We start from the raw sequence: 22,932 nt of genomic DNA on the forward strand, positions 1-22,932 counted from the left end.
CTGCCATTATAACGTGGACCTCACTATAGTATTTTTTCTTGAAGCTATGTAACGCTGGTAGTCTCACATACTGTGCCATTCTTACACTCTCACACCGCAAAAACGATAATAATAGACAGTAGTCAGCAATAACCAGCTTGAGTTAACAAAAAATCAGCTTGAATTTTGGAACATAAACGACCTATACCATGAGATATCTTCTTATACTATTTTAAAATATAATTCATTGCTTAATAATATATAATTGATTATTTTAAACGAGAATGAACAGTTAATATTACATCAATAAACCTGTATCAGCTACCGTCTATAGAAGGCATTGACAAGATAGAGGACCTATCTTTCTCCACTGTCATTATAACGTGGACCTCACTATAGCATTGACACATATTGATGACGAGCATGTGTGCACACACATGCTCAACACACTTGTCCTGTCGTGAGTGGCCACCCTAAAAGGGATATCTACAAAAATTGTAAAGTTCACTCACCTCATAATCCAAATAGGTGGAGACTGCAACAGGGAGTGAGAACTCGCATCGCTCGCTCAATCATTCCGGAGACAAGCAGTGATGATCTACAGCTCCTGATTCGTCCTCTCTCTCACTCTGCTCACTGTATCAGACAAAATACATCAATTAACTTTCAACATATCATACAACCAATGATAAATATAATAGTAAACTAAATGTTGTAGGATATTATCAAAAAAATATTATCAATGTTCATTAATCCACATTGTTTTATAATTTTAGTTTACTGCTATAATACAGAAAAGATAGCACAGGAGGATATCCCATGGTATAGGCTGTTTATGTTCTAGATTTCATAAAGGCTGTTTATGTTCTAGATTTCTACCTTGTGATGACATCTGATTAGTTGTTCCATCGTATTTAGTAAACACTAGCAGGTAACCCGTGCTCCGCAAGGATCTATTTTAGAACTTGACCTAGTACAATTTTGAAGAGTTTGAAGTAGGCCTAGGACCATCCTCGGTTAAAAATATATACTAGTAGTTCTGTGAACAGTGGACCTCGCGCTCAATAAGTTACATTGACCTGTTGTTATGTTTTCTCAAAAATTAATAAATAATTTATCAATTTAAAATGTCTAGAAAAATCCTAAATAAACATAGAGCTTTTTGTCCTATGGTACCGTGACGTGTCGTCCCGGAATGTGAGTGTGAGCGCTGTTATCAGATCTGGCTGCAACTGTCTACAACGTTGATGGAAAGATACATTTTCAAGATGTTCGATGTTTTTGAACGGATAGTATTATAGTCCACTAGACAGCTGATTTATGATGAATAATTCTATAGTCTGATTTTTACTCTAATATTGGCGTATGAAGGAGGCTCCTTTTTCCTTTTATATTGTCCTTGAAATGCAAAATTTTCAAAAACCTTGTAAATACATCGACGCACAATTTAAAAAGGAACATATCTGTCAACTTTCATGAAAATCTATTACCGCGTTTCGCCGTAAATGCGCAACATATAAACATTTAAACATTAAGAGAAATGCCAAACCGTCGACTTGAATCTTAGACCTCACTTCGCTCGGTCAATTATCCAAAATTTCAAGTTGATTTCAGTCCAGTAGTTTAGACGTGATGATACGTCAAACATAATTTTACTATCCCGTACACGAATAAGCCAGTTCTTTCCTTTATTATAGTATAGATAAGTTCTTCAACTTGGTTCTGACATAATAAAGTGCAGAACTCAAATCTTGTTTAGAAACCTTCCTCAACTCAATGCCAACCTAACAAAATTGGACTGTTATTAATTTTTCTTATTGAATATAACTTTTACTAGAACTAGGACTAACGATTAGTTTTTTTCTATCCTAAATTAATACTTCAAGTCATTTTACAAGAAGAATCTTGTAGTAGCTTCTCCTTGTTTTAAATTAGCAAATTCATTAATCACTGCACTAAATTTATATTTCTTTTCCACTTTCACTAAGCACTCCTGGAGGTTTACACCAGACCTTTTGGCTTCTTTCTTTTTCAATCTCCTCGTCAATGTTGGGTTCTCCAAAAGCTGGATTGCCTCAACATTTTGGTGGTCATGTAGAGCCTCTTTATAGATCCTTGCTGTTTTTACAATCGTCTCCTTGACTGTCTCACCTGAAGGTCTCTATGAAGGTTGGCGTACCTGATGAAATATGGAGCATTTACAACATTACGCAGAAACTTGTTTTGGAATCGTTGGGTGATGCCAATATTACTCTCGGCTGTACAGCCCCACAGTTGCGCACCATACAACCAGACAGGCCTCAGTATTTGTTTGTAGAGTAGAATTCTATTGGTTATTAATTTAGTTACCAATTTTAAACATTTGTTTCGAAGAGATAGTTCTTCCACGGTGCAATTTTATTCCCAAGCGGACTCGCCATTGTTAAGGCTGTGCAAAGGCTAAAAATAAACATTCAACTGGTGATATTTTTCAAAGTTTTTTCATTTTTATACTATCAAGCTATCAAAATGAAAAAGTTTTCTCAGGAAATATTTTTTCCGATCATTACTTTTTGAGATATGAGCGCCTAAAGTTTAGATTTTTGGGACAGAACATTTCAAGTTCGGTAAGAGATAAATCCTTGAGATTTAGAGGATAGATTTGTCATGATATTGTTGATCTAATAAAACAAAATTTTTCCGAAAATATCAATTTTTGAGAAAGTTATTCAATTTACTAAAAATGACCAAAAATAACTCATTTTGAGTTACTTTTGTTCATTTCTGGTACATTGAATAAATTTTTGTTCTACTAGATCAACAATACCATGAAGAATCTATCCTCTAAATCTCATGGATCCATCTCTTACCAAATTTCAAATGTTCTGTCCCAATAATTTAAACTCAAAGCACTCATATCTCTAAAAGTAATAATCGGAGAAAAAAGTTTTCCTGAGAAAACTTTTCAATTTTGATAGCTTGATAGTATACAAGTCGAAAAACTTTGAAAAATATCACCAGTAGAAAGTTTATTTTCAGCCTTTGCACAGCCTTAACTGAGTCAATTTGCGATTATGTTCACGAAATACGATGGAGCAACTGATCAGATGTCATCGCAAGATTGCCAACTTCATATCCTGAAAGTTTAATATAAATCAATTTAACCGTTTTTGAAAATTAGTAATTTGTCTCGTTACTTATTGAATGACCCTTGTATAATGCTTTGGCCGGATGGGAGTGTAAAGATGCGTACAGATGTACGCGCCGCGAACATGAGCAATTCACTTTTAATCAGCTGATTATATCTGTATTTTTACAGAAACGGTAAGATACAGATATAAAAAGCTTGACATCAGCTGATTAAAAGTGAATTGCTCATGTTCGCGGCGCGTAAATCTGTACGCACCTTTAGAAAGACACAGTATGAGAGACTACCAGCGTCACACAGCTTCACAAAAAAATACTAAGACTATCGGCTTGAGTTGACAGTGAAATTTGGAACATAAACGCCCGCCCTATACCTTGAGATATTTTCTTTCTTTTATCTATGGAACTATTGAAACAAATAAGCAGAAGTTTCCAGGTTTACATCACAGACTCTCCTATTCTTTGCATGCTGCCAAGTTGCAATGAATCGGTCTTGCAATTGTAGATGAATAAAACAAACACATTATATACAATAATATTATCTTCTAAAGTGAGGTGCACGTTATAATGGCAGTGAAGGAAGATACGAGAACAACGTTGCAGACTCTCTGCCTTCTATAGAGGATAGCTGACACCGGCGTATCTCATGTAATATTAACTGTTCATTCTTGTTTAAAATTATCAAATATATATTTTATATGCCAAGAAAATATATTTTTCAATTATTAAATCATGAATTCACATAGTCGAGATTCAATACTTTGTTCATTAATTATATTTCTACATTGTTGAAAAAATATCTGGCAACGTTACAGAGCTATAGAAGGATAGCGCTAACTGCTTTGTCGCATGATAGACAAGGATAGCAACACCCAAAGACTTTAAAGAGATATAGACCCACAATGCCTATGCCTTCCCAATGATAGCTCTCACTTGAAATTGAAGGCCGCCATTGGGGTATTTTAGAACGAGATATTATATATATATTTTTTAATATTATAGATTACAAAGGCATTGGTATGTAATAATCTTTTAGGTTGCCCCCTCAATGGCCGATTTCAATTCCAACAAGTCCTATAAATACAGGTCATGACACAATCCCGTGATGCATTGCAAAATCGCCATTTTATGGGGTTCTAGTTCAACAATTTTCAAATTTATCAGCTGTTATCATTATAGATTGAACAACATGATGTGTTATTTTGTTCAAGGAATAATGCTTGGCTTTGAATTGTAAAATAAATTCTTCCGACAGAATAATAATATTTAGATTCCAACTAGGAACTGAATTGTTGATTTTTAGATTTAAGTGATTGGTAACTTCAAACTGTTTTTGAGGTTAGCCTTTTGTCCCAATGCCTTATAAATCATAACAAGTTACAAGAATCAGAACAATTTCTAATAATAAAAAATGAAGCATTATTGAACCATTTATTATTGAAATTTCATTATTAAAAAATCGAAAACCTGAATTTACATTTTATCTGAACGAGAATATTGTTTTTAAAAAGCATAATGCATGATTTTGTTATGAGCAGATTGGAATTTCAAATGCTCCGCCATAAGGAGCCCACATAATGGCCGCTCCATAAGAAACACGAGTGTGATGACCTGTATTTATAGACCTTGAATTCCAAGTGTGACACTAGCGCTGCATGTGAGTCTCTGCATCTTCAAGGTCTTTGACAACACCAATGTGAATGAAAGCTATTTCATGTCTCACATCAGATACAGTATCATATTCTGGGGCATCAACCAGACAAACCTTCAGAATATGTTCCGTAAGCAAAAGAAAGCAATCAGGGTTATTGAGGGAGCCGAATCTAGGGTTTCATGTAGGCCAATTTTCAAAAAACTCAAATTATTAACAATTCCAGCCCTTTATTTTTTGGATATTGCATCTTTTGTTTACAGTAATAAGCAGAAATTCATGGAGGATAACATTTCACACAGATACCCCACAAGACATAAATGTTTACCCTCCAGTACCCCACTCATAGACTTTCGCTCTTGGAGGGGGGACCACATTATGCTGAGCTCAGAATTTTCAACAGGAAGAACTTAAGAGTGTTGACAGTCATGGTAAATTTTATACAGCCCTCAAAGATATACTGACTGAATGCTGCCCGTATTCATTAAGAGAATGTTATGAGATCTTCTCATTGAAATCCTAGAGATCAGAAGTTATCCAGACGATTTTGTAAAATGAAAAACTTTCCCTCAATGGAGGGAAACCATATACTTGATATATTTGACCGTTTGAGCTTTGCTCATCATATGCGGTTTTATACGATGAAATAACAATAACAATAATAATAACTGACAGCACGTCATTATAAATACAGTACATCAAACCCGTAAGTTAATTTTTATTGTTATTGGTTGTCTGCTGCTGTAAAACAGCTGTTTTTTGTTCAAAGCATCTCGCTGATAACAGACCACACTGCATGACGAGCATGTGTGTACACACATTCTCAACACACTTGTCCTGTCGTGAGTGGCTACCCTAGAAGGGATATCTACAAAAATTGTAAAGTTCACTCACCTCTCAATCCAAATGAATGGAGACTGCATCAGGGATTGAGAACTCGCTTCGCTCGCTCAATCATTCCGGAGACAAGCAGTGATGATCTACAGCTCCTGATTCGTTCTCTCTCACTCTGCTCACTATATCAGACAAAATACATCAATTAACTCTCAACATATCGACAACCAATGATAAAAAATACAATAGTCAATCAAATGTTGTAGAATATTATCCATGTTTATTATTCCAGTGTTTTATTTATTTATTTCATTCAACAGAGCGCATAGCGCTATCTCTTTCTCGCTTTGCTCTGTTGCCAGATCATCTTTTAACAATGTAGAATTAATAACTAATTAACGAAATATTGCATCTTATTTATGTAAATTCATTATGGAATCATTAAAAAATAAAATGTATTGCTTAATAAAATATAATTGATTATTTTAAACAAGAATGAACAATTAATATTACATCAATAAACTTCTATCAGCTACCGACTATAGAAGGCATTGACAAGACAGAGGACCGGCAACGCTTTCTCCACTGTCATTATAACGTGGACCTCACTAAAGCATTGACACATATTGATGTCACAAGATGATGCATGACGAGCATGTGTGTGCACACATGCTCAACACACTTGTCCTGTCGTGAATGGCCACACTAAGAGAGATATATAAAAAAACTAGCCGTCAGGCTCGCTTCGCTCGCCATATCCATCTAGCCAGGGGGCTCCGCCCCCTGGACTCCCGACTGGATTGTCCAAAAATGAGATCAGCGGGCTCGCTTCGCTCGCCTGCATGTAGACCTCAGCGGAACCTCTGTACCGAATTTGATCGTATTATGTCAATTTGATCTCGAAAAACACCTGCTACTATATCGGCGAACAAAATTCTTCCACCTCAGCTAAACCTGTGTACTGAATTTTTTTCATTATATTTCCATCAATTATTGAAAAAGGTGATGAAACGCAGAAAAGCTGAGAAAACGCTAATTTTGGGCATATCTTTGGCGTTATTTCAAATTCCTTCTAACACAACATTATTGCACCCCAGCTGTAGTAAATTTGAGCATTATCTGTTTATTTATTTTGAGAAAACGCTAAAAAACGCAGATTTTGGGCGTATCTTTGGAAATTTTTCCAAATCCGTTCTTATTGCGCCTCTAAAGGGCCAACTGAACACACCTACCAAATTTGAAATGTTATGTCATATTTTTATCATAATATGTTAGGATGATCCAGTCGGGGGTCCAGACTAAACGTCTGGCTAAACGGATATGGCGAGCGAAGCGAGCCTGACGGCTAGTAATATAATATTCCCAGGAATACCTCTGATTGAAGTAGCAGTACCCAATCAATTTTTCCGCGATAAATCAGGACCTCCTAAATAGGTAATTAGGAGGTACTAGATAAATTGGTATTTAGGAGGTCCTGGATAAATGTATTTCAATCTTCAACTTGGTGCCAACCTAACAAAGTCAACTCAACTTAATGCCAACCTGACAAAATGTTTAATTTAGTTACCAGAACAACTGTTTCGAAGAGGTACTCTCTCTAGATTAAAGTTCTATATTAACATACGGTATGGACATTTTCAATTATAATTTTAAGATATTGCAATAAGAAGAATATACATGCTGAAAGACGAACTTCAAACCCTTAAAAACCACCCTTAGAGTTAAAATATCACCAAAAGATTTCTTAGTGCGCCTCTAAAGGGCCAACTGAACATACCTACCAAATTTGAACGTTTTTGGTCCGGTAGATTTTTAGTTCTGCGAGTGAGTGAGTGAGTGAGTGAGTCAGTCAGTCAGTCAGTGAGTGCCATTTCGCTTTTATACAGGATGTCTATAAAAGAACTCCGGGGTTTAAAAAATTAATATTTTTTCAACTATAAAAGATAGCAAAATTTGATCAATTCCTTTGAAACAAGCAGCTCAAAGAGTTTTACTCAAACCAATTGGGAATGTTTCTCTCAACATTTGGCAGCGCTGCGGAGCGTTGACCTTGAAATGACGTAGCGGCTGCGGCAGGCAGTCAGTGTCGTCTGGACTGCCGCGCTATGGCGACGCCTCAACAAAAGGCTCAATGTGTTATTTGGCTCATAGAAACTAATTCTGTTGTTACTGTACAAAGAAACTTTCGACAAAACAATTCGTCAGTGGTTAAGTGCCTTCAAGGAAACAGGAAGTGTTTTGAAGCAAAAGTCGCCGGGTAGGCCGCGTGTGTCTCAAGAGAATGTGGACAGAATCCGAGCTTCATGCACTCGAAGCCCTAAGAAATCGTTAACAAGACGCAGTCTGGAGTTGGGGTTACCAAGATCAACAGTCCATAAGGTAATTCATAAAAGACTTCGTTTAACTGCCTACAAGATTCAACTTTTACACCATATCAAACCGGCAGACAAGGTTAAGAGATTCGACTTTTCTGTTTCCATGCTGGATAAAATTGATGAAGATAATGATTTTTTAAAAAGTGTGGTTTTTAGTGATGAAGCTACTTTTCATGTGAACGGAACTGTAAACAGGCATAATTGCAGAGTTTGGGTTTCAGAGCCGCCCATGAGTTAATTGAGTACGAACGTGACACGCCCAAAGTGAATGTTTGGTGTGCTCTTATGCATGACAGAGTCATAGGACCCTTCATTTTTGACGAAAGGAATATCAATGGTGATGTCTATTGTGACATGTTAGAGGAGTATGTTTATCCTCAGTTGGATGACATTGAGGCGGAGAAAGGTTTAGTTTATTTCCAACAAGATGGGGCGCCGCCACACTTCAGTTTGCGTGTCCGTGAGTCACTGGACGCTCGTTTCGGCAACAGGTGGATTGGAAGGGAAGGACCTATTCCATGGCCAACAAGGAGCCCTGATATGACTCCGTTGGACTTTTTCTTCTGGGTCATATCAAGAATCTTGTATATGCGGAGAAAATTCGAAACGTTCGCCATCTCAGGGAACGAATAGTGAATGGCGTGGCGTCCGTTCCCCCAGACATGCTCGCCAGGACATGGGAAGAGGTAGAATACCGTTTCGACGTGTGCCGTGCCACTCACGGAGCTCACATTGAACTTTACTAAGTTGTTAAAAAATCTTGAAAATATAGGCTTTCTAATCATGTATAAAACATGTATGTACGTTTTTTAGTTTATTAAAATATTTTGTCTTTAAACCCCGGAGTTCTTTTATAGACACTCTGTATATATAGATTGTAAAGTTCACTCACCTCTCAATCCACATGGAGACTGCATCAGGGAGTGAGAACTCGCATCGCTTGCTCAATCATTCCGGAGACAAGCAGTGATGATCTACAGCTCCTGATACGTTCTCTCTCACTCTGCTCACTGTATCAGACATAATACATCAAATTAACTTTCAACATATCAACAACCAATGATAGAAAATACAATAGTCTCAGTTCTCTAGTGCTACTGTTGTCTGATTTCTGAATGTGTTAAACTATTGTTAATAATATAACACTATTAAAGCTTGTTGCATCCGATTTTAATTTATATTTTTCAATTTTAAACTGATTACCTGTAGACGATGAGAATCATAGTGCTGCTATATATTTCGGTGCATAACAATACCACAATCAGTCATGTATCGGGAATATATATCAGCAATAAAATTGTTATCTTCTGCCTTATGTATCTAAACGTGATTAGTTTCAAATTTAAAATTCAATACACAGTCACGGGTTCCTTCTTTTATACTGTAAAATCTGACAAAGCATCTATTGGAACGGTTCCTACTTGTTATTCGTTCCGCTACTACGTAGACATCATGTCGTCATCATGTCTGTCTGTCTGCGCGCTGTGTCTTTTGTGCGTCTGCGCTGACCAGTGACGTCACAGTCGCGGTTCTTTGCCACTGCTCTAGTCAGCTGGTTTTCTATACTTCTATTCGTACCTTTTTCGTCAGATTGTTTGCCGTTGCAATTTTAATATTTGTGCTATTCAATTTTTTTGGAATTTAATCTTGTCTTTAGGCATCTTACCTTTTAGATATTTGCCACTTTTTCACCAAACGTTTGTGGACGTTTCACATACGTGGCTGACATTTCTGCCTTTCCTTTTTGTTACTAGCGTCTTTTGCCTTTTGCTGTTTGTCTTTTCATGGAGGTCGGCGAGTGTGCTTCCTGCGCTCGGTCTAAACCTTTCATCTGAATTCATCAGACTTACAAAACGTTTTTAAGGTGTGAATTATTCTTCAAATTAATTCGTTTGTTCTATTCTTCAGTGTGATTCAATTATTCATCGAGTTCTTCACTCAGTTACTCTGTTAAAATTGGATAAACTTTGTCAAAAAATTGCAACCTCGTGTGAGCGTTTCATCGCTGTTCATTTGATCTACAGAACCTTTTTAAAGTGTGAATTATTCTTCAAATTAATTCGTTTGTTCTATTCTTCAGTGTGATTCAATTATTCATTGAGTTCTTCACTCAGTTACTCTGTTAAAATTGGATAAACTTTGTCAAAAAATTGCAACCTCGTGTGAGCGTTTCATCGCTGTTCATTTGATCTACAGAACCTTTTTAAAGTGTGAATTATTCTTCAAATTAATTCGTTTGTTCTATTCTTCAGTGTGATTCAATTATTCATCGAGTTCTTCACTCAGTTACTCTGTTAAAATTGGATAAACTTTGTCAAAAATTACAACCTCGTGTAAGCTTCAGTTGCCATTTTTCTACAATTGGCTTCACCTCGTGAAACTCAAACTTTCAAGTGCATCATCTCTACCGTTTGGAAATCAATCCAAAAACTCCACAACTTGAAGATCGGATTATTCGTTTGGAATTCTACTTGCTCCAGCCTACATTTCCATTGGGGGATTCGCCTGCTGTAGTGGACGTTTCCATGCTTGTCATCGCATGGCCAGATCACTTCATCGCTTGCTGATGTCCTGTTCCTGTTGGTATTGTGGAGTCATTGCCTGTCTGCCTGGCCGCATCTCCTGTTCAAAATTTTATTCAGGTTATGTAAATCGTTCTTTTCAATTTTCATTTACGTATGCATCATTATTGTTTTATTAATGTCTATCTTGACATTCTATTCACTGAGGCTACCGACGCCTACCTATTGTTTAGTTAATGTCTATCTTGACATTCATTTCACTGAGGCCATCGACGCCTATTTATTTATTGGATTTGACAGCTACCCTTGGCTTTACAAGTGATTTTCTGGCCACTGACACCTACTAATTGATTTATTAATGTCTATCTTGACATTCATTTCACTGAGGCTACCGACGCCTACCTATTGTTTAGTTAATGTCTATCTTGACATTCATTTCACTGAGGCCATCGACGCCTATTTATTTATTGGATTTGACAGCTACCCTTGGCTTTACAAGTGATTTTCTGGCCACTGACGCCTACTAATTGATTTATTAATGTCTATCTTGACATTCATTTCACTGAGGCCACTGACGCCTATTTGTTTATTGGATTTGACAGCTACCCTTGGCTTTACAAGTGATTCATTGAAGGCCACTGTCACCTATTACTCGTTCTAATTGATGTCTGTCTTGACATTCAATTCATTGAAGGCCCATGTCGCCTATATTTACCTGGATAATCTTCATTATATTTATTAGCTACCCTTAGCTTTTAAGTGTTATTCTAAGGCCAGTGACGCCTATTAATTATTTGGTCGAAGTCTATCTTGACATTCAAATCACTGAAGGCCTATGCCGCATATATTTTTATACGTTACTTGCTGAGCATTTTTTACAGCTTATTGTCATTTTTAATCATTATTATTGTACCTTAGTAATAACTTTCATATAGGACTCAATTATATATTCATTTCAGGTATCATTATTACTACCTTTGCATTTATTGTCAGACTTCAATGGTCATTAATGTCATTGACCTAATTTCATTTAATTTTGTAGTTCTCTACATTATTTCACATGTTGTAATTTTCCCAAGATTTGACTCATTGTTTTTGTATGTGGCCATCTGCCTATTATTATTTAAAGATTCAAAAACTTAACCTACTTACAATTGCTTTTGTATGTGGCCATCTGCCTATTATTATTTTATTGATCTCAAGATATTTGATTCAATGTTTTTTGTATGTGGCCACCTGCCTATCATTATTTTATTGATCCCAAGATACTTGACACAATTGTTTTTGTATGTGGCCATCTGCCTACTATTATCATCTTATTATTATTAAATCTTATATTGTTGATTCATTTAGTCTTTTATTGGCGTACTTACCACACTTCAAGCTATCAGTATTTTTATGTACAGAATTCAAAGATTTATTTGTAGGTATTTATACCAACTATCATCCACAGTCCACTGCCCTGCCCTTGGATTCTGTCATAAAAATTGGTTCATCCGGGCCAGATTTCTTGATCCAGTGTTTACCTGGAATAATTGTTAATTGGACCAATTGTAAAAATTGGTCCTCCGGCCCGTTCATTTCTTGATCTAGTGTTACCTAGGATAATTGTTAATTTTTATTACCCATTTCTTGGTCCATTGAACCTTAGGGTTTCAGTGACCGTGTGCCTAATAGTCTAGCTTGACGCCAATGATTAGGTCCCACTCTAGAGTATATCTTATTTCATTGTACCTTTGTATGTTTATTGTTTAATATTAAGCATTCACAACACTTGTTTCAAATTTTCAGTACTGGCTGCAACTCAAAGCACGCTGCGACGTGTATGCACCAGCTATCAACTATCTTGTACCCTGAGAGACTGAACCGCACTGAACTGGTCACAGACGGCTATTGCGCATTGAGAAAACAACACACGGCAAACTACACTGCCTTGCGAGCTCGTTACTTGACTCGCCGCACAGCAAGCTTGATACAACTTGCCTCAAACGCACAGGCGTGCCTCTCTGTGTACTGGACCAGCGCCCAAAGTTGCTTATTGGCGCAGCAATCGCATTGCTACAGTGCACTATCGTGTCATTCACTCAGGTTTTTCTGTTAATTTTTAAGCATGTCCGATCATGAGGAAGATTCACTTCCTGAGCCTTCTGCTCTTTTCAATACAAGAGACAATTTACACCAGGAAATAGATTGGTTCATAACCAGCTATAACGATTATGTTGTGGACACTGAAGCCACTTATTATCAACTATTGACTGTAAAAAACGAACTAGGTTCACTTAGAATTAAGTATGATAAGATACATCAACATTATGGAATTCAGAGTTGCAAGCACAGGACACTTCAACTCATTTTGAGATACTCAATAAGTTTATCTCCATTACCTCTAAGCAAACGCTGCATTAACTGCCTTTGAAAGCAGACAACGCATCAATGAGGCCACTGCTGGTGCTTCCCAGCGGCCAACATCTCAAAACGCACCTTTGGCAAATTTTCAGTTGCCTCAGATTCCGCTTCCACGCTTCAATGGGGAGCTTTCAAAATGGCAAGCATTCTCAAGTGCTTTTACTAATATATTGGTAATCAAGATAACATTAATGATTCATTGAAATTTTTCTATCTTCGTCAATCACTCAGTGGTGAAGCTCTTGCTAGAGTGGAACACATTGAAGCTGACGAAAGGGTTTTCAGCTTGCATGGAACCTCTTAAGGGAGAGGTATGACAACAAGAGATTAATTGCTGCCAGGCACGTCACGGCAATTGAATCTCCGCCTACCATAAAGCGTAACTGTCCGCAATCATTACGGGCATTCATTGACTTTTGCAAGTCCCACATTACCGCGCTCGAAGCGCTTCAACTTGGAGTCCAAATCAAGGACTTGTTGTATATGCAAAAATGTTGTTGCAGTTGGATACTGCTACTGTTCGAAATGGGAAAAGAGTGTTGGTATACACGACCTTCCCACCATTGATAAATTTTGGAATTTTTTGGAATCACAATGCAAAATCATGGAAGCTGTTGCTTCAAGCTCAGCTAACCATCATCAAGGAAATGTACAGCAAGGTACATCCAACTCGGTTGGTGCTCATAGCAAGCCGAAGTTCAACCAAAATCAATCGAATGTTCAAGCTAGGATGCAGGTTACTACCTCTTCTATGTCACCTTGTAGTTTTCGTAATTCTGTTGGTCATTTTCCAATCGTTGTAATGAATTATTGAAGTTACAGGTTACTGATCGTTGGAATGCTGTCCGTGACAAAAGGTTATGTTATAATTGCCTCAAGCCTTTCGCACCCAATCATGTTTGTTCCGACAAATCGTGTACACTTTGTGGCAAGAGTCACCACACTGTTCTTCACAGGTCGTATCCTCAATCACGGACACTCAGCCTACTTCTAAGGATAAGGTAACTTCAAATCTTATTCATTCTCAATCTTTTGCTCCCTCCAAGGGTAAGAATGCTGTTTTGAATTCCGTCATGGTTCAGAATACGGAAACAACTAAGCAAGCTGTTTCTCATGCAGAACAGCCTCAGAAGAACTCTCATGTCACGATGAGCTCTACTTCGTCACTGTGTTTGCAACAGCAATCAACTGTCGCTTTGTTACCTACTGCCGAGGTTTTGGTTCAAACTTCTAGTGGGGAATTTATTAAAGCAACCGCGCTTTTAGACTCTTGCTCTGATTGTAATTTGATGTCAACTAGGTTGGCTGGAAAATTGTCACTTGTTACCTTGTATTCTGACACTTTGATTCATAGTGTAGGTGAGAATAAGACCAAATCATCTATTTCTCATTCGGTTTGCTTGTCTTCTACTGATCGTTCGTGGTCGGTCGAAGAAAATTGTATTGTAGTTGATAGCATATCATCTAATGTTCCTAGTGTGAACATTGATCTTTCCAAAATTCATTCCTGTTGAACTCAAATTAGCGGATCCATTGTTTGATCAGCCTAAGCCTGTAGATTTGTTACTTGGTGCTGGCATATTCGCATCTATACTTCAGCCTGGTAAATTGTATTTAGCTCAAAACGCTCCCATTCTTCAGAAAACCAGTCTAGGTTGGGTCATATTTGGTTCTTGTAAAGCTATTCGTCCTATTGCAGCACCTTGTTCGTGCCTCCCCACTTCACCTGTGGCCGCTCCCCGTAGGGTCACGTCGAATTTTCTAACTTCAAATGATGTCTCTCATCAGTTAGAGAAATCAGTTCAGGAAAACAGTTCTCAATCAGTTCAGGTATTAGCTACTACCTCGTCTCGTAATGATGTTATTTCAGGTATAATCAATAGTTGCTCCACCTATCACAAAATCGTTTGTACAACAGCATATGTTCTACGGTTCATTCATAATTGTAAAAAACAAAATTCAGTCACTCCGCGCTTTGGTCAATTAACTATCTCTGAAATTTCAGAAGCTGAAAATTGTATCTTCAAATCTATTCAAGAAGAAGTTTTCTCTGCCGAACTTAAAGCATTGCGTCAAAATCAGGAGCTATTGCCTAATAGTTCTATTAAAGCCTTGTCACCATTCATTCATTCAGATTCTCTGCTCAGAGTTGGTGGACGTTTGCAAAATGCAAATGCTTCCTTGATTATAAACATCAAATATTGTTGCCCAGCAATCACAAATTCACTCGTGCATTGATTGTTGCTCACCATCGTCGTCTAAGTCATGCTGGGGGTGCAGGCCACCATGGCCAGTGTAAGACAACGATTTTGGTTTCCCTCCACCCGTCGCACCATCAAATGTGTATTGCGGCATTGCATATTGTGTTTTCGCTTTTCGGCTCTTCGTTCTGAGCAAATCATGGGTAGTGTACCTGCGGCCCGCGTTCAGGCTAATGTTCACTTTCACAATTGTGGTTTGGATTACGCGGTCCTTTTCCATTCGTGTAGGCGGCCCCAAATCTCGTGCTTCTTATTTAACCACTCTTCAGAAAAAAGCAAATGGTTAAACGTTGTGAAAATTTGAAGGTCGGTACGGTTGTCATCTTGAAGGATCCTGGTTCCGCGCAGTGCACTTGGAAGCTGGCGCGCATTACTGAAGTTCATCCCGGTAAGGAGGACATCTTATTATTATTAAATCTTATATTGTTGATTCATTTAGTCTTTTATTGGCGTACTTACCACACTTCAAGCTATCAGTATTTTTATGTACAGAATTCAAAGATTTATTTGTAGGTATTTATACCAACTATCATCCACAGTCCACTGCCCTGCCCTTGGATTCTGTCAATACTTTTTGTTCTTTGGAGAAGAAGAGAAGAGAAAAAAAGAGAGGAAGATACCTAGCCAACTATGGTTTCCCATGTAATAGGCAGGCAAAGAAGAGAAGAGAAGTAATGAGGAAAAAAGGGAAGGGAGAAATGGGAGGAAGGAAAAAACAGAGGAATAGTTACTCAAAGTAAAGGTAAGCGATCACTGAAAAATGAAAACTACGAAAAAAAACAATGCTGGAGAAAAATCTCGAGTCATATATCTAAATGGAAGAATAAATTACTGTATGTCCAGTTTTTTATATCTAGTTTAATTTTCCTCTGATCTTATTGTCCATGAGACAGTGATTTGGAATGAGGTTTATTATTTTAGTATCTATGGAATTAACTGCCTCCTTATACATTCAATATTAGTGTTATAGGTTACATATTTGTTAGCCCTTAGATTATAATAATTAATGTAGAGTTTATTGTGAGAGGAAAATCGATCTATATTTATTATGTACTCATTACGGTTTTTTATGTATAATGGACGTATAGTCATGACCTCAAAATCACTAAAAACCATATCCGTTGGATAGAGCCTGGGTTTGCTTAATAAAGTTTAATTATCAGTTTTTTGTGCTACAAATAATTCAGCATATGACAGTTGAAACAACCTTTATTATATTATGTCTATCATACCTTTGGCTTAACTTTTTATTTGGTTATACTTTTACTTTTGGTTTAACTTATTTTCCGTTCAACCATATTTCTCAATATTTCTCATCACTTTAATCATAAAAGACTGGAAAATTCCGTACCTCATCAACAATTTTTTCACTCTCTATGTTGAACGAGCCCGCGCCGTCTCCGTCAAAAAGTAAACTGAACTAGTCGGTGACGGCGCGGGCAACAAACACGGCGACGGTGCTGACGCGGTGCGGTAGTATGTGTCCCTACACGTTTGAAAGCATTTGTTTTCTCACTCGCCGTAGTACGCCCGTCACACGGCCGTGCCGCGGCGCGGGCTCGGTGCGGATATGTGTGTCCCGGCCATTATTGACCAAAGCGAAGCTGAGGTCTTAGTTTCGACTCGATCGGCTTTTGTCTGTTTGTTTGTTTGTACCGCAGTTACAGTCGCAGTTATTGTCCGATTTGGATGAAATTTGGTATGCAAGTTCTTTGAAACAAGGCGAAGAAACGTAGGTGCAACGATTTTTGGTAAGACCTCCGGTTTATTTGTAATATTTAAAAAAACCGTAGAATAACCTCAAAAGTATCTTTGAAGATACAGCAACTCATGTTCCTACTTTTCCGCATTATTAATAAATTTCTAATAATTATTAGAAAAGTTGTAATATATGTTCATAATGTGAATATGGAGACGATATAAAGGTACCTCCTTGATAAGTCCGGTGTCCCGGCAAACAGTGTCTCTAGCACTTTCAGTGGAGAAAATAATAGATGACATGGCTGAATCTTCACAATATACTGTACTTACTGTACTGGCCCTTCTCATTAGATTGAGAGTTGTATTCATAAGCGAGGTCTACTGTTCGCAGAACTACTAGTGATAATGTGAGTAATAGCATTAAATAATGAGATTGTGAAATTATTTTGATTCATCCATAGTATCATCCATTTGATTAAGTTTATAAATGTTTACAGCATTTAATTTTGATTTTCGTTTAATAGTAATTAAGTTAATAATGGTGATTTAGAGCCGGTTGAGAGTGAAAGAACGGAACAGTATGAGAAACTACCAGCGTCACATAGTTCCACGAAAAAACGACTATACTCTGTACAAAATTACTTTTGGCTTGGGAGTAACATGTGCAGCAGAGAAGGCACATAGCGGCAGCATAGCCACCTCTAATACAAGGCCCTGGCCTACGATATTGCAACGTCGCAGTGTAGGCCTAGAATCTAAAAGTGCGTACAGATATACGCGCCGCGAACATGAGCGATTCACTTTTAATCAGCTGATTATATCTGTATTTTTACAGAAACGGTAAGATACAGTTATAAAAGCTGACATCAGCTGATTAAAAGTGAATTGCTCATGTTTGCGGCGCGTATATCTGTACGCACCTTTAGATTCTAGGCCTACACTGCAACGTTGCAATATCGTAGGCCATGGCCTTGTATTAGAGGTGGCTATGGCGGCAGGGATACAACACCGGCGATGTTGCCGTTCTGAATCGGCCAGCGTTCTCTAATTTCTAGTGAGTATTCAATAGCTCGTGTAAAACATACGACGTTTCCAGAGAAGCACTGACCCGACTGATTCTAATCGACAAATCGGCAACTGCGCTTCCACCTATGACTGACTATCCATCACCTCAAGGCTGTGCAAAGCCGAAAAATGAACTTTCTACACCTAATATTTGTGATTAAAGTTTTTTGATTTGTTGCAACATCTAGCTATCAAAATGAAACATTTTTTTCTGATCATTACTTTTTGAGATATGAGCGCCTAAAGTTTAAATTTTTGGGACAGAACATTTCAAATTCGGTAAGAGATAAATCCATGAGATTCAGAGGATGAATGGTATTGTTGATCCAGTAAAACATTTTTTTTCTTTTGAAAATATCAAATTTGGAACATAAACGCCCTCACCATGGGATATCTACTTGAGCTTTCTTTTATCTATGAAACTATTGTAACAATTTACAGGTTTGCATCACAGACTCTCCTATTCTTTGCATGCTGTCAAGTTGCAATGAATCGGTCTTGCAATAGTAGATGAATAAAACTAACAAATTATAAACAATAATATTATCTTCTAAAGTGAGGTGCACGTTATAATGGCAGTGGAGAAAGATAGGAGAACAACGTTGCTGATTCTCTGCCTTGCCACTGCCTTCTATAGAGGATAGCTGACACCGGCGTATCTGATGTAATATTAACTGTTCATTCTTGTTTGAAATCATCAAATATATATTTTATATGCCAAGAAAAATATTTCTTAATGATTAAATCATATAATAATGATAATAATAAATGGTGACTTGTGTAGAAGATGTGGTATGGCTCATTGTGGTATGACATTGCAACACATCATGTCGGCGTGTCAGTAGATGGCAGCTACAGACTACTTGAGGCGCCACAACTCTGTTGCTGGGATCCTACACCAGGATCTTGCCCTGAAGTTTGGTCTAGTGGATCAAAAACTGTCATACTATCTATACAAGCCACTTTCTGTACTTGAGAATGATACACACAAGATATATTCGCTCTGTGCTGACTGACAGGACAGTTGTGCACAACCGGCCACACATTATCCTCATGGACAAGACAGCCAGGGAGACTATTTTGATTGATGTTGGCATACCATGTTGCCACAAGTCGGAAAAATATTACAATGAGAAAATATCCAAGTATCTCCGCCTGGCTGCTGAGATCAGGGATGTCTGGAAGCAGGAAAAAGTTACAACTGTCCCTATAATTATCTCTACTGTTGGAGTGATCAGGCAGAAGGTTTCAGCGAACTTCAGTCGCCTTGGTGTCTCAGGGAGTGCAAAACATGGAATTCAAAAGGCGGTTGTACTCAGCACGGTATCAATCATTAGATCCTTTTTAAATTTAACAGAATAGAGATGTACCAAAGTCTTGCCAATGGCAGACTTGGGTTGCAATAAAAAATGCTCACTTTGTAAGTGATGAAATGATTGAATAATGATAATATCGTGTGACCTGGCTGGCTCAGGTCTGGTGACAGAGTTTTCACGTCGCAACTGATCAATTTCAGGGCCTCTGACATGACCTAACGACTGCTTTTTAGGCAGCGCCGGGACCGACGGCTTAACGTATCCATCATGAATTTCCATAGTCGAGATTCAATACTTTATTAATTGATTATATTCATTCTTTGTTGGAAAACGAGCTGACAACGTTTCAGATCTATAGAAGGATAGCGCTATCTGTTTTGTCGCATGATAGACAAGGATAGCAACACCAATGTGACTGAAATACTGCCATTATAACGTGGACTCCACTATAGACGTGAAGCTCAAAACCAGTTATAACAATCATACAAACAAAACTATTCAAATCATTTTCACAGATGGAAATTACTAAGATATTGCAATTATTCAAATGCTAATGAATTAATATTTATTATTAAACGAAAATCCAAATTAAATGCTGTAAATCACCCCGAAGACTTCTGCTACTGCAAATATTGACAACAGGATAAACAGCTAGATGGAAATTCGATGAGCGCTACTATTCAATAATTATTAGTCAGCCCGGGAATGACAGCAGAAGTCTTAAGGTGCGTACAGATTTACGCGCCGCAAACATGAGCAATTCACTTTTAATCAACTGATGCCAAGCTTTTTATAACTGTATCTTACCGTTTCTGTAAAAATACAGATATAGTCAGCTGATTAAAAGTGAATTGCTCATGTTCGCGGCGCGTATATCTGTACGCACCTTTAGCAGTACAACAAACATATTTAAATTCTTTGTATTTTCCATTTTTGAGTTACTACATTTGATATTTGTATAATATATTTCTGCACCAGTTATTCCATTATTTGTACAATTGTGAAAGAGATTTGGGGAAACACGTTGTCTTAATTGTGAAATCAATAAATAAATAATCGCTGTGTTGCGCTAGAAGGCCTACACCTCTCAAGCATTTTTATAAAATCTCATAAAATTGTAATAAATTCTAGACAATACATAACACAGAACTGATAGTAGAAATTAGATAGTACAGTGGTGTGATAAGAAATATGACTCACCTGTCAAGTGCCATACTTGAAAGCTGTGGTCCATGACAGGAGTGAATCAGTATGTGTATGCCAAGCTCCATCTGATGCATTACAAACTGACACACCTACATCATAACACAAAAACACACATTCAATTTCGGATGGTTCCCAATAAGATTTGAAATTAAGCCAGAAATAGATCATGAAGAAATTTGAAACATTGAGAAATCGTGAACGGTTCAGATTGTTGAAATTTGAAAATTTGATTTGCTGTTTTTGGCTGACGATGATGCCAACATTGAGAAATCGTGAACGGTTCAGATTGTTGAAATTTGAGAATCATTTATTTGGCATTTTTGGCTGACGATGATGCCGACATACTACCAAGGCTTATGCGCGGGTTGGATATATTCTATAATAAAGGAAAGAATAATTGAATTAAACACGTAAGGGATATGAAATTCACAAACCACATCTGAACTACTCAACTGATTAACTTGAAATGTTGCATAGATATAGATTCTTAATTTACCGAGGATGGTTATAGGCCTATTTTCAATTCTTCAAAATTTCATTACGTCAAGTTTCTAGTTTGTAATTGGACCCTTGCGGAGCACGGGTTACCTGCTAGTGATAAATGTATGAAACACAGTTTCAAGTGCATTCCGAACCAAAGTTATTTGTCAGCACATCGGTGAAAGTGAGTGGTACTGGGCAACAAATGGTCACCCGTCCAACTAGAGTAACAAGCGCTGTAACTTAACCTTCCGGCAGTCGCGCCCCACTCAATCACACGAGCAGTCGCGTGCTGTACTTTTTACAACAAAGTTTGGCCGGGTGGCACAAACTCTCTATGAACGGCCAGTACTACAGAGAGGTGCTCCGTCGACTAGCCGCCCGGGGTTCATCGAGTCCGTCCGGGGATTGCCGATTCGTGGATCCTCCATCACGACAATGCTCCGTCGCACAGCTGCCTGCTCGTCACCGAGCAGTTGGCCAAACAGTCGAGGGTAACGTTGCCACATCCTCCTTACAGCCCTGATATGGCACCACCGGACTTCTTTTTGTTCCCCAAGATCAAGAGACAACTTAAGGGGACGCGGTTCGGGACTCTGGAAAACGTTCAACGTGCTACGACGAGGGCTTTAGACAGCATAGAGGTTGCCGACTTCCAGGGAGCGTTCAGGGATTGGAAAATTCGGTATCAGCGTGTTATCGACTCCAAGGGGGACTACTTTGAAGATATCTAATGAAAAATTGTACATATTTTGCCAATAACAAATTTCCTGGGGTCAGTCCGGTTACTTATTATACAGACACTGTATGTGGCTCATTCATTCTATAACCCAACTACTGTAGTTATGAAATGAACAAACCAGATAAAAAATTGAGAAATAATAAAAACAAAGTGAAAAAAGGTGCTCACCTGTTTAAAATTTCAGTCCTGATTATATATGACTTTGAATTGAATAGACAATCATGCTGGCACCTGCTTCCAAGTGTGCAATTGGACAGACAGACTAAGGCCCAGTTGCACAAAAGCCGGTTAAATTTTAACCGTGATTAATTCCATGAGAACCAATCAGAGAAGGCCTCAACGACGGCTTCTTTGATTGGTTCTCGTGGGATTAATCACGATTAAAATTTAACTGGCTTTAGCGCAACCGGCACTAGGCTGAAATACCAATAATACATCATAATGTCATAAACCATGAGTGTGGCAGATCCAAACTCATTATATTGTCTCCACCTGATGATCAGAAATAGAGGTATGAGAACAAAATATGAAATTAAAACACATTCTAAAATAGAAACAAATACAAATTGAAATAGAATAAGACAGAAATAAATGCGAGGAGGAATATGCTTCTTTTTCAATATTTGACGTTTAGGTAGTAGGGGAAATTCTTATGAATCATCTATGAATTTGTTGTGAGCATCTATAGTATTGCCCACTTTCATTGCCCCAGATTTTGCTTCGACTTTCCCTCTATGAAGCCTTTTCATTAGTAGAGTTAGTGGTAAAGTTCCCTGGGCAAGTACTAACTATCTTCTGAACTCTCCCAATGAAAACGTTCATGGTAGAGTACTAGTTTTCAGTGGAGTAGAGTGGGATAGCACCGTGGGCTAGTACTCTACCACTTGCCTTCCCCCACCACCGCTTCTCACTCTACTCTACCACTACTATGCTAATGAAAACAATCTCGAGCTAGTAGAGTAGAGTCGTGCCGTAGGCTATCAAGTTTAGGAAGTATTTTTATTTATTAAAAAGTATTAATTTATTAAATAGTGTTAATAGGTGTTTACGTGTTAATTTATTAAAAAGTATTGACATTTTAAGGTTGGCTCTGTTCACTAGACAACACACTTTACCTACTATTCTCAATTGTAGTGAAAACAGTTATTCGACCAAGTAAGTAGAGTTAGTGCTTGGTAGAGTTAGTATGCCAGTTACTCGACCACTATCTCTACTAGTGAAAACCAGGCTTAATGTAGAATACTGTATTTGAAATTTCTGAAAGATTT

The 22,932-nt window shown here is 37.7% G+C and overlaps 1 long non-coding RNA gene across 2 annotated transcripts; it reads right to left on the minus strand.

The window, feature by feature from the left end:
* Window positions 1-335: 335 nt before the first annotated feature.
* On the minus strand, window positions 336-22,382 carry LOC120355674. 2 transcript variants are annotated; one of them, XR_005573732.1, is made up of 5 exons: window positions 21,833-22,382; window positions 20,437-20,531; window positions 8,858-8,975; window positions 5,651-5,772; window positions 336-615 (listed from the first exon to the last, which is right to left on the minus strand). It is a non-coding gene; the product is annotated as an uncharacterized LOC120355674 (long non-coding RNA). The 2 variants fall into 2 exon arrangements; XR_005573731.1 differs by lacking the exons at window positions 5,651-5,772; window positions 8,858-8,975.
* Window positions 22,383-22,932: the final 550 nt, after the last annotated feature.

This window comes from Nilaparvata lugens, unplaced genomic scaffold, assembly GCF_014356525.2.
Source record: "Nilaparvata lugens isolate BPH unplaced genomic scaffold, ASM1435652v1 scaffold4137, whole genome shotgun sequence".
Taxonomy (NCBI): domain Eukaryota; kingdom Metazoa; phylum Arthropoda; class Insecta; order Hemiptera; family Delphacidae; genus Nilaparvata; species Nilaparvata lugens.